Raw genomic sequence first — 12,725 nt, 5'->3', positions numbered from 1 at the left:
AATAGCACTAATAGAACTAGGGATAGTTCACCCCAAAATGAAAATTCTGTCAGTAATTACGTCATGTCGTTCCAAACCCGTAATACATTTGTTCATCTTCGGAACACCAACAACGCTAAAATGCATGCGTGCCGTGATACTGTCTCCGTAATGGCGTCTCACACTGCAGATGGGATGAGGAGGAGGAGAACTGTTGTTTTTTCGCTAAAAATGTTTATACTCGTAGCTTCATACAATTACGTTTTACTATTTTACCAATTTTCTTGTTATGTTTCTGGACCTTGATTGTGTAAGGACCCTTGTTGTCTATGGGAGGGTCAAAAGTTGAATGGTCTTACGGTTTCGAACAACATTAGGGTAAGTAAATAATGACAAAACATCACCTGTGTTAGCTGGAAAACTGTTGCAAATTCTGTTTTTTTTATATTTAAGTTTGCAAGCCATAAAAATAGATGTAGAATATATTACTTATATTATATTTATTATTCTTTAACTCTCCCAAAACTCCCACTAAACCAGAGTGCAAACCAGCCCTGGAGTTATTGACTTGACTGATTCAGTCTGAATCATTAACTCCTTATGCTGATTCATTCTAAAGATTTGACTCATAACACCCCCACCACAAAACAACTGACAGGATGACCAAGAGCCTCCTGTGCAATCATCCCGTCTCCTTCCTCTTCCCTCTGCCTTTCTCAGGCCACTCGGTGCAGCTATAATCAGGGCAGTGTTCCACCATTTTCATTAAGATAAGCACTCTCTATCTCTCTCTCCTCTGTCCTCATGCCTCCCGCAGAGCTGCCGGCCAAGCAGGGAGGCAGCATGTATACTGTAATTTATACGTGTGCATATTGGGAATTGGCCCGGCAATGATGGATGTCTCTCTCGCTGGCCGCAGCTCCTGCAGGCGTCTCTTGTGTCGAGGAAAAGGTGGCGTTTGTCTCTGAGGACCGCAACATCAAAAGATGGAGACACCAGCAAACGAACGCTTATAAGACAGTAAAATAAGCACGAAAGCTGGGTAGCGCTGTTTGGGAAGGTAGACACTGAGGTTTTATTTGTGAAATGGATGCGCTGCACTTTTAGTTTCCAAACAGGCTGCTTGAAGGAGGAGAGGAGTCATGGATCAGTGCACCCTCTCAGGCCAGAAATAGTACATGGTGGCATCACATTAAAAACAGTTGGTGAGCGGCAGTGCCACCTTGAAAATAACACGAATGCACAGTCTGGTTTTCCCCTCGCTTATTATATTCATTTCAAAGGCTAGCACAGGTATCCCAGAAGTCTACAAAACTCCCGTGTTGTATACTGTATGTACAGTTCAGAGGATCTCAAGTGGTTTTACTTGAATCTCAGATTTCCCTTTGGTAATCAGATGGCAACCCAGCCTGCTTTAAAAATTAAATGTATAAAATGCATTCATATTAATGAATTACAATCAATTAAAATGAATAAACCCAAAGTTAAGTCATGATGGTACAGGTCGATAGGTTCTTACTTAGTTTCATATTCACAGGGCGCAGCTGGTTGTTTCTTTTTGTATCAGCAACCAATTAACTTGCTGCTCAACATTCATATACTTAGCTCGTGCTTGTTGTAGCAGTTACAGCGCGCTTCAAAAACCCCCTCCTTCCCCAGCTCCACCTGTATACAGGGTTATTTCATGCGTTATATGTGCAGCAGTATTATTTCCTGCATGCTCACAGAATCATGTCTGTGGATGTCTTGGCAGAAGCAAGCTATGTACCCTTCCATACTGGAGTCCCTGAGAGTTGTCATGACAAAAGTATTTTAATATTAATAAATGTTTATTTATATAAACCCTATCCCTGCCAGCATTTTTGTTGATTTCCAATAACATTTGATGGTCCCCAGAATATATATATATTTTTTTTTCTGAATATCTGAACATGCAATACACCAAAAATAAAGAAGAACAGGTTTCAGGTGGCTTTCTTATGTAGTGTATGTTTCTGTTAAGGCTTCAGGCTGTTGACCAGGATAGAGACTCTAGATTCCAAGCATGTACAACTCGTCTTGCTATTTTATTCGTCCGCACATGTGAGGTTTTCTTGGCCTGAATTGCAATGCTGTCTAATTAGCTGACAAAAAGTACTCAGATGAGCTTTTCTGATGCTTTCAAGAGCAAAATGTAAAGAGTGATATTCTGTTTTAGATGCTTCATTTGCGCGTGAAGATCAGAACACTCCATTAGATCTGCCTTTCCATTTCATTAGCCTGTGAGAGATTTGAATGCAAACTTTCGATAAGACTAACGGGGATTTAGGCCATGCCATTCTTGAATACAGCCATGTGGAGAGGCAGCGTGCATCTCTGACTCATTTGCGTTTTTATCTCCTCTCCCACTTCCCCCGATTTCTAAAAATAACCCCGCAAACCTGCTTATTATTGTTTCGATGTCACACGCAGGACTGACAGGGTGATTGGAGAGGCAAAGCACAAGAGTGTCTGCTCCATTATTAAACCAGTTATGTAAAAGCAGTGCTTTCTAGGGTAAAGTGTGTTGGGGTGACTGTTATTGTCTTATATAAAATGTCTAAAGCGTCGTAAAGAGAGTCCAAACCTGTGCGAGATGGAGATAGAGGGGTAGAAGGGAAATACGAGAGAGATTGAAAATGCTGCAGTGCTGGGAAAAGGACACAAAATCTATTAAAATCCAATTGGAGATTGGTTCTGCTGAGTTGCTGACCACACAGGTGATACAATGGCCAGGGTGTCTGTTTTGAAAGAGAGAGCTGAATCCTATTTTTGTGCATTTGCACATTTAGCTATTAACCTGTGTGAACCAGATTCTTAGGTGTCATTTCACTTAACATTCTCATTTAATTAAAATCAACCAACAGGACTTTGACGTTGCAATATTTATTAGTTTTGTTTGCGAAGGCAACCATCACTTCTTGTATTGCTCAAACATAGTGTTGGGACTTGAACAAGCCTCTAACACTAAGAATGAATTTTTGATGTGTTCAGGGGCTTAGCTGCTTGCTAGTTTGTAATTAAGTCTGTACTCAATTTGGATGCATCATTTGTTCTTAAGGTAGAACTCAATGGTAGTTCATAAGACCTCCTTAAAGCAAGTGTTTTCATATTATGGCAAAATCATTTAATGGTCCAATAGGCCAACAGAAGTTGTTCAAAGACATGAATTTCATGTTGGTTTACTTTATTTTATTCTATTTTATTTATTTTTTTATGTTTATTTCATTTTATTTGTATGTATGCATGCATTTATTTATTTATTTATTTATTTATTTATTTATTTATTTGTTTGCTTAGTGGTCTGCAATATTAAGGTTGTTTGATTTTAAATACATAAGCAGGAAATGAATAATTTATTTATGATAATAAAATTATTTATAATACATACATATATATATAATTCTTTTTTCGTGCTTGCTTAGTTACGAACTGACTATACTTACCTAACTGTCAATGGTAAAATTTAATTACAGTTTATATTTGTAAATAATCATCAAAATAATTATTTTATCATGAAAGATAAATAATTTATATAAATTATGTTAGTAATACAATATGACATTTGCCTTCATTGATCCAATAACTGGTCTAAAAATGTGTTAATTTTTTATAAATATTTATTTATTTGCCACACATTACTGTCAATTGTAAAATTATATTTCCAGTGAAATCCACAAATAATCATGGAAATAAAATAATTAGTATTTTTTAATCAGTAAATATTAATCAGAAAATCTGGGTAAAATTAAGGGCAATAAATGTGGCTACAATAAATTGATTGACTGATTGATTGATTGATTGATTGATTGATTGAAATATTGATTGATTGATTGATTGATTGATTGATTGATTGCTTGATTGATTGCTTGATTGCTTGATTGATTGAATGATTGAATGATTGATTGAATGATTGAATGATTGAATGATTGAAAGATTGAAAGATTGAAAGATTGATTGATTGATTGATTGATTGATTGATTGAAAGATTGATTGAATGATTGATTGATTGATTGATTGACTGATCAGGCCAGACTCCAGTTGTCTCCAGTTGAACTGATCATCTTGTCCATATGGAACACATTCAGTGAAGTCAAGTGTTAAGCGTGGTATTTTACGCCGTATGTCTTCTTGCAGGTTTCTTTATATAGTCACACCTTTCTTGCTTGTATCACAATCTTTTCTGCGCTTGTGGCCTATAGCTCACACCTTCGAAGGTTTCGGTTAATCCTGCAGTTAATTAGTTAAGGCTTTTCTGCACCTTTTCAGAAGTGTAGTGTGAGCTGAGATACATTAGTGCATCGTCTGGCAAAAAAAAAAAAAAAAACCTACAGGATTCATGAACTCCTGCTGTTCCCGATTCTGAATTCCCATCCTTTCTTAGAGGTGGTTTGAGCTGAGATGGTGTATCATGTGACTTATGGTGAGTGTCGGCCAGAGTATTCACTGCCACTATTCAAGACTACAGCAGCGAGACCCCGGCTAGCCCGGAGCATTGGGGGCAGTGACTCATGTTGAGTGGGGTTTAAATTTAGACTTCATCTGTTCTCTATCGGGCGTTTTTCTGTTTCTCTCTCTCGCCCTTTCTTTCTCATTTATTATATAACCTAATTTGGCAGAGAGGACCAAAATAAAGTGCACTAAGGCCTAATTGCCATGGACTGCTTCTTCAGCAGTTCCCCTCCTCCGCCGACTGGACGGAGGATGGTGGCGGCAGGTGGAGAGATGATTGAAGTAATATTCTGACTTCAATGCTAATTAAGTTCAATCAACAGCATTTGTGTCATAATATTCATTACCACACACATTTTTTTGGCAAGTCCCTTCTTTTGTTTACAAAAAACAAACAAACAAAACAATATATATATATATATATATATATATATATATATATATATATATATATATATATATATATATATATATATATATATACCATTAATAAAAAATGAATGGGGTCTGTTTTTATAAATAAATTTATATTATTCTTTCAAAACATATGTATCATTTGAACTGTAAAGTTGTTTGTTTGTTTTAGGATTATGGCACTATGTCATCATGGTAATGAAGTTATTCATTTTGAAAACACACACACACACTAAAATCATGTTACCATGCATATTGTTTGCATCTTATGGCTATGGAACTGAATAGATTATTCAATGTTAGATAATGATTATTTTACCATTTGCAAAAGAGTGTTGTTATTGTTAACTAAAGATATTTAAATTAATTTCCATTAATTGAAATAAATGTTTATTAAATATGAATATTAAACAAAAAATCTTAAAAAATGTAAACTGGAAACTATGTCTTTACTAACGGAATTAAAATAATAAATAATACTATTATAGTAACTGAATTAAAATACCTTTAAATTTAAATACATGGTTCAAATTACTAAAACTGAACTAAAAGAAATTAAAGCTAAATAGAAATATAAAAAACTAAATAAAAAAGTGAATACATGTACTAAAACAAACTCAAATTAAAATTAAAACTGAACATATAAAAATAAAAGATAACTTAAAATATTAATAAATAAAATACTATTAAAAGAATAGTACTTCACATTTAATATGATATTTATTTAGGAATCAGTCCCTTAGATTTCCATTGTAAGTATAATGTCACCCAGATTTCATTCATGCATTCATTCATTCATTCATTTATTTATCTATTTATTTATTATTTTGGGCTATCACACAACCTCAAGTGTTGTCGACTGCGCTTAACTTATACTGAACCCAGAAAACTCCTTGAAAAGGAGCATGAGGTGAAGAAAAAGAGGGAGTAACAACGGTGAGAAAATGAGATTTTGCCCACCTCCATTGTTCCGGGCTGAATGCCTGCACCGGCTCTGGCTCTGGCTCTGGCTCTGCCGAGACGATTAGCGGCCAGTAGATGTGTTTCTATTTGAGGAAATAATCAAGGCCGCCTGCTCTGTGCTCCTCACGGTGTAGCACCACACAGCCTCTGCCGAACGAGCAAAATGAGGCCATGTTACATATACGAGTCCCCTTGGCTCCGGCGGCTACGTGCACGGGGACCTGAGTGTTGATGCGTCAGAAAGCAAAGGACCCAACGCCAGCATCAGGTGAGAGTTTGCTAGAGGATGCACCAAAGCAGCACCGGTGTCACCTTAATTATTCTCCCTCAGTAAACTTAAGCTCAGAACTTGTTTGATTACTACAGGGAAAGTTCCTCCATGCTGGGTATAGGGCAGCGGCGATTATTTTTAGCATATTACTTTTTCCGCCACTCTCCAGAACCTCCCCGATGAGATCTTTGCTGTGAAAGAATTTGACATTTTTGCTCATTAAAAGTGGCGGCGAGTAAAGAAGACACCAAACTAGTTAAGCTCAATGGACTTTCCATTTGTTTTGAGGAGTTTCTTCAACTCTGGCATTTTTGGTCCTGTGGACTTACGTAAACTCCAAAAACAAACAAACAAAAAAACCTTTTAACACTTTTATCGAGTCTGTCTACAGTTCCTTGTTTTTTCACTAGTTTCACAAGTTTTTATACACTATTGATGCAAAAATATTATTACAATTTACAATAACTGTTTTCTATTTGAAATATTTAAAAATATAATTTATTTCTGTGATGCAAAGCTGAGTTTTCAGCATGATTACTCCAGTCTTCAGTGTCACATGATCCTTCAGAAATTGTTCTAATATTTTTGATTTGTGGCTCAAGAAACATTTCTCATTATCATCAATATATATTGATGAATTATCTCATGATAATTATTGTTATTATGTATTATTTTACAACTGAGGGACAGTCATGTTAATTTTGATTTTTTTATGTATATATATTTAATTGGTTTGTACATTACATTTCACTATTTATTCAGATTATTATAATTTAATTCAATTTTAATATCAGAATTCTGATCATTTCACTAATTGATAAATATGTTTTTGCCATCAGTATCATATTTTGAGATGGAAACTCTGGCAGAGTGTGGGGGAAAAAAAAGTTATAAAAGTCTATTCCTGAAAGCCAAAAAAAAAAAAAAAGATAAATACTGAAAAAGATTTTAGTCAACTTTTGAACCATAAAAGTCCTTATATATGGAATAAAAATTATAATAATTAAAAACGCTCTTTTATTTGTCTAAATATGTTGTTTGCTAACAGAACTAGGAGTAACTATTGCAACTAACCAGGGAAGCACTAGATTTTGCTCTGTGAGACTGAGCCGCCTGGGATGCAACAAGAACTAGGCTTTTCCATAATAAGGCAAAGTGTACTAGTGGGCCCTTAATGAGCCGTCCCACAGAGCGCATGTTCCTGAGGCCTGATGGGACTGTGGATTGATTATAGAGCACCAGGGCTTTCACCTGCTGCTATAATTGAGTTTGAAATGAGAAGGAGGACACCTATTGAGGAGGCTCTGAGAAAGCGCAACTATTTAGGATGAGAGACACCGAGCAACAGTTCCCTCCTCGAGATCAAGACGGCCGAGAGCAGGAGCGAATAATCCCGGGAGACTCCGGCGCCTTCACAGTCTCCGGTGTAATTCCAGCGAGGCTCTCTCCACATCACTCTTCACTTTCCATTTCTAGATGAAAAATAAATAACCTCTTCAGACAGGCCTCCTCTCGCACTGAAAGCAGCCGCTCTCTTTCACCCGGCGTCCGCCACCTTTCTTCCCTGAACACCACTATCACTCTCCATCTCGCTCTCATCTAGAGTCACTCTCACACGACACATCTTTCTTTCTCAGATGTGCTGGAGGTCAGGATTTGGAAGGCTGGTTTTGTAATGTATTCCAGTGCAGGCTGTACTATGTCATTTGTAACGCTGTTGAAGACATATAAAACTTGATTCTTTGGTTTCTTTTAGAACTATTTTCAGGGGCGGAAAGGAAATATACTGTATGAACTATTTGACCAAATATTCAAAAGTTTGGGGTCAGAACCTTTTTTTTTTATTTTTTTTTATTTTTTAAGAAATTCATATTTTTATGTAAAAAAATAATAAATAAATTAAATTAAATAAATAAATGCTTCTCTGTCAAATAAATGCTGTTCTTTTCTATATTTATTTTTTTATTTTTTTATCAAAGAATCACAAAACAAAACAAAAAAAAAATCTATCAAGTAACTTCGAAAAAGGTTAAAATGTATTAGATATAGGCAAATCAATCAACATATTAAAATTATATTGGAAGGATCATGTGACACTGAAGACTGGGGTAATGATCTAGCATCACAGGAATAAATTTAAATAAATTAAAATTCGAATACTATTTCATAATATCACTTTATTTTTAATCAAATAAATTCCACTTTGTCAGTATAAGGAAATTATAAAAAAAAAATATGTATATATATATATAATAATATTTTTCTTTTTCTTTTATCTTTTTTTTTTCTTTTTTGTATCCTTAAATTAGTTTCATGATGCTCATATTCTTCTTGGTGATCACAAAAGTTTTTATTTTTATTTTTTTTATCCTTTATAATCATCTGTTTACCGTTTACTTTTTAAATATTTAGTTAAAATATTTTATTTTATTTTATTTTATTTTGCTCCACAGAAGGATAATTGTATATTATATAGAATAGTTATCCAAAATACATGCAATCCAGTTAATAATAATAATAATAATAATAATAATAATAATAGTAATAATAATAATAAAGTATGAAATATTCACACTTTTTGCATAATTTAGTGCAAAAATTACATATTGATTGGAGGTGTACAAAAAATATTATTCTCACAAATAAGATTTACATTTTATTGTGTTCAGTAATGGTGCTTACAGTTTATTTCTCTATTTCACTCCAAAAAAAAATAAAATAAATAATAATAGTCTGGTTTAGAACTACATAAGGACCAGTAAGTAGTAACAGTTGTAATTGTTTTGTGTGTGAGCTGTTCCTTTAAGAACACACTTCCACACATTTCATATTTTACTGTTTCATGTATCCCATTACTCCTCAACTGGCTGGAGGTGCTCTTTGATTCTGGAAGAAGAATGACCTGAGCAAATATTTATGACCTGCCTGATGGCCTAACTTGCCTGTCATGGCTTGTTCCCCAGTTTAAGGTTTCTTAAGGTGCACCTGCATTGCTTCTTTCTGCAGTCATCCATTACAGAAGGTACAGAGCAAGCGAGGGCTGCTTGACTGATCTATGAGCCCAGGGCAGAGGCTCTTACGCAAATAGATTCAGCCTATGGCCATATATCAGATTAACTCCCCGGCAAATGCAGAAGGACCCAGCAAATTTAACTTGAATAGACTGACCCTCTCGTTTTGTCTCCATCAGGAAGCATCTCAGAGTTGCTGCTGCTCTTTTATCGCCCAAAGTGCGTCCCGCGGCTTGTTTGTGAACTCATGCACAGATGATAGTGGACTCGGACTATGTTTACAGGAGGAGGGGATGGTTTGCGTTGTCATGGTATCAGTGTTGTCATGAAGCTTTACTGCTCTGATGGCTTTGTGATTGGACGGTGTGGAAGCTCTCGCTGTGGGAGAATGCTGGAAGCTTAGCTTGACTGACTCTGAAATCTTCCGTAGAAAAGTGGTCCTGACTGCTGAGGCACAACAGAAGTGACAGTTTGCCTATAGTCATTGTTAAAGTAAACATAAATAGTACATTTGAGTAAAATTATGGATTAAAAAAATAATTATTATATTATTAATTATATATATATATATATATATATATATATATATATATATATATATATATATATATATATATATATATATATATATATATATATATATATATATATATATATATATATCCAGGGTGCGATTTGCCCCTTTCTGGTCAATGTATCCCTGCCTCTGCTTAAATATTTTTATCCCCTCAAAGTGATCAGTGCTACTACACTAGTGACGAGATGGATCACAAAACTTATCACGGATCCGTAGTTTGATTACAGTCAATTTTATTATAAAATGCGCTACTTTGGCTGGCGCGTAGCCTCTCTGTATTCACCACTCTGCAGACTTGCTCAATGTCCCGCCCACAGCGCTATCTGATTGGTTACACCTCACGAGCAATAGCCTATCAACAGTTGCGAGACGGTTGAAGCCGGTCCGCTGGGCAGTGGAGTTGCGAGGTCTCTCTTTCCCAGCGCGAGCCTCTCTCTTTGCATCTGCTGTGTTCAGCGAGCACAGAGAGGAGCAGCACTTTCAGTTAAAAAAAGAAAATATTCTGTTGCTTCTAACTCTATTTTACAAGCAAGTATAGCCGACATTAGTCACAGTACAACCACTGACTTTATCGTATGTGTATTTGATTTCATTAGACAATGTCGTGAATAGCATTTTAGTGCAGATTAATGTTTGAGACCTATTTATGTAGTCTTAATGGATTGCATTTCAGTCATTATAATATTCATTCCGTTGTCTGACAACAAAATATAGTAATAAAAACAGTTTTATTGAGAATTTGGCTGAATTAAAATGCAGTATGTGAGGGAGGCAATGTAAGTCAATGTAGAGGTCCTGCGGCGTGAATGAGGCATTTAGCATAGCGCGGGCGCATCCAGTTCGCAAAAATGAGGCGAACTGACTAACACAGATAATGCATCTGTCTTTTCTATCATTTCACTGATTGAATTCTTGTGTGTTTTTTCATTGTGCATGATCACAGTTCATATGTGTGGGGAAAGATAAGCTATTAGAGTAAAAATATTGCGTTAAAGATTTTACAATTCCTGCAAATGCAGTGAAGTTCATGTTCTCATGATTTATTTTTATGACTTAAAAGGTTTCAAAACACCCCCTCCCCCCCTCTGTTTTTTTTTTCCACAAATCGCACCCTGTATATATATTTTATTTAGTTTTTATTTATATTTTATTTTCAGTTCAGATTTAATTAATTCATTCATTCATTCATTAGTACTCTACTTTTTCATTTCATACTAGTTTTCATTTAATTTTGATTCATTCATTCTTTCTTTCTTTCTTTCTTTCTTTCTTTCTGAAACCAGAAAATAAAAATAAAAAAACACACCAACACACAACAACTTATTAAAAACATATTGTTATTAAGTGATTGTTTGTTGGTGTGTGTGTTTTTCTTTTTTCTAGTTTCAGATGATTGTCTGTGTATGTCTTTTTAACAGTCTTCCTGTTTCCCATTTTTTTGTTTAAAGCAGGAAGTTTGTGAAGGTTTAATGATATACTGTGTATCGAAAACTAAAATTAACCTGTGGCCAAATTTTATTTTCATGTCAGGAAAATGTGTTTTAGTTTAGCTTATTTGTTTTCCTGATTATGTTGTTGTTATTATTATTATTATTATTATTATTATTATTATTATTATTATTATTATTATTATTATTATTATTATTATTATTATTATTATTATTCATTTTATTATTATTATTAGTATTACTATTTTATTGAAGTTGTTTTCATTTATTTAGTTATTGTTAACAGTAGGACTCAATATCACTGGGGCTATTCCTTTAAGAATAGATTTAGCTGGTCTTAGATCAGAGGAAAAGAGGGCATTTTATCCTGAATAATGGTCCTGACAGACTGCTTTTCTTCCCAGGGAGTGCAGTCATGGCCACTGAAGCGTGCTGTGTTCACCCCCTCATCGTCTGGCACTTTTTCCCTCCATCGTTCTAGAGGAAACAGCATAAAGAAGGGAAGTGAGTGATTTATAGCGCTCTCTGATGTGTCATCAAAATTTTGGGGAGTATTTACCTTTTTTTTTTTTTTGTGGATGGTAGAAGCGCAATCCCCCCACCCTCTCTCATCATAATTATTGTCATTTTCATCAGCATTACCACAAGAGATGATGATTATCTTCATCTGCGTCACAAATAAGCCGGATGGTGTGAGTTACTGGTATCAATCACGCTGTAGAGGAGCTGACAAGTTCGTTTAAGGCATATGAGTAATTGTTCCCGCTTTGCTGATGCTAACTGCTACTCTGACTGGTGCATTGCACAACCCCAGCTCATCTGACTCTTCTTCGGATAAATGTCACTGTCTCTTGCTGATTCCCAAATTTGCTTAAAGTGATAGTTCAACCAGAAATGAAGGTTCTGTCATCATGTATTCACCCTCATGTCATTCCACAAGTGTGTGATGTTCTTTCCTCCGTCTCACACTGCAGTTTTACAAGAGAATGGTGACTAGGAACTGTCAAGCTCAAAAAAATGAACGAAAAGACTCCATCCTAACAGTAATCCACACAGGGCCTTACTGATATCTAGATCGATGATGACTGAAAATTGATGACTGGATTTTTATCATTAATAAGCAATCACCTTTTTAAGTTTTTCATCTTATATGTATATTTCATTGTCAGCTTAATTATTTTAGTTAACTCTAACAAAACTGTGCATGAGCCAAATGGTACTTTTATGATATTTATTGCCTTTTTTTTCCAAAGAAGATACAGGTTTAAAATGAAATGAGAATGAGTAAACGATGACATAGTTCACATTTTTGGCTGAACTATACCTTCACATTGTCAACCTCATTCTTTCTCCTCTCAGTTTCCAGTACTGAAAGCATCTAAATTGGTTTAATGTAAGAGCAACACCTTCCAAAACGCTTGCAATGATCAACCATCTAACTAGCATTGCATTTATGTAAGATTTGCAAGCGCAAACATTTATCTGACACTTAACACATTTGATTCAGCCAAACGGCATTACTCGTGTTACATTGTAGGGTGTAGATTTTGCTTCTTGGCACAACATCAGCACGTCTCGTCTTAACTCAGCCA

The 12,725-nt window shown here is 35.1% G+C and overlaps 1 long non-coding RNA gene across 1 annotated transcript in view; it reads left to right on the top strand.

Moving 5' to 3' along the window:
- The window catches only part of LOC113083530 (uncharacterized), a 44,512-nt gene that overhangs the window by 23,827 nt on the left and 7,960 nt on the right, over positions 1-12,725 (top strand). Inside the window, exon 2 of the long non-coding RNA XR_003283299.1 lies at positions 11,538-11,637. This is a non-coding gene — a long non-coding RNA (uncharacterized LOC113083530). The remainder of the gene's footprint in view (positions 1-11,537; positions 11,638-12,725) is intronic.

The sequence above is a fragment of the Carassius auratus genome, unplaced genomic scaffold (genome assembly GCF_003368295.1).
Source record: "Carassius auratus strain Wakin unplaced genomic scaffold, ASM336829v1 scaf_tig00038648, whole genome shotgun sequence".
NCBI classification, from domain to species: Eukaryota; Metazoa; Chordata; class Actinopteri; order Cypriniformes; family Cyprinidae; genus Carassius; species Carassius auratus.
The sequence above is the reverse complement of the archived record's forward strand: the minus strand, read 5'-3'. Positions and strand labels throughout refer to the sequence as shown.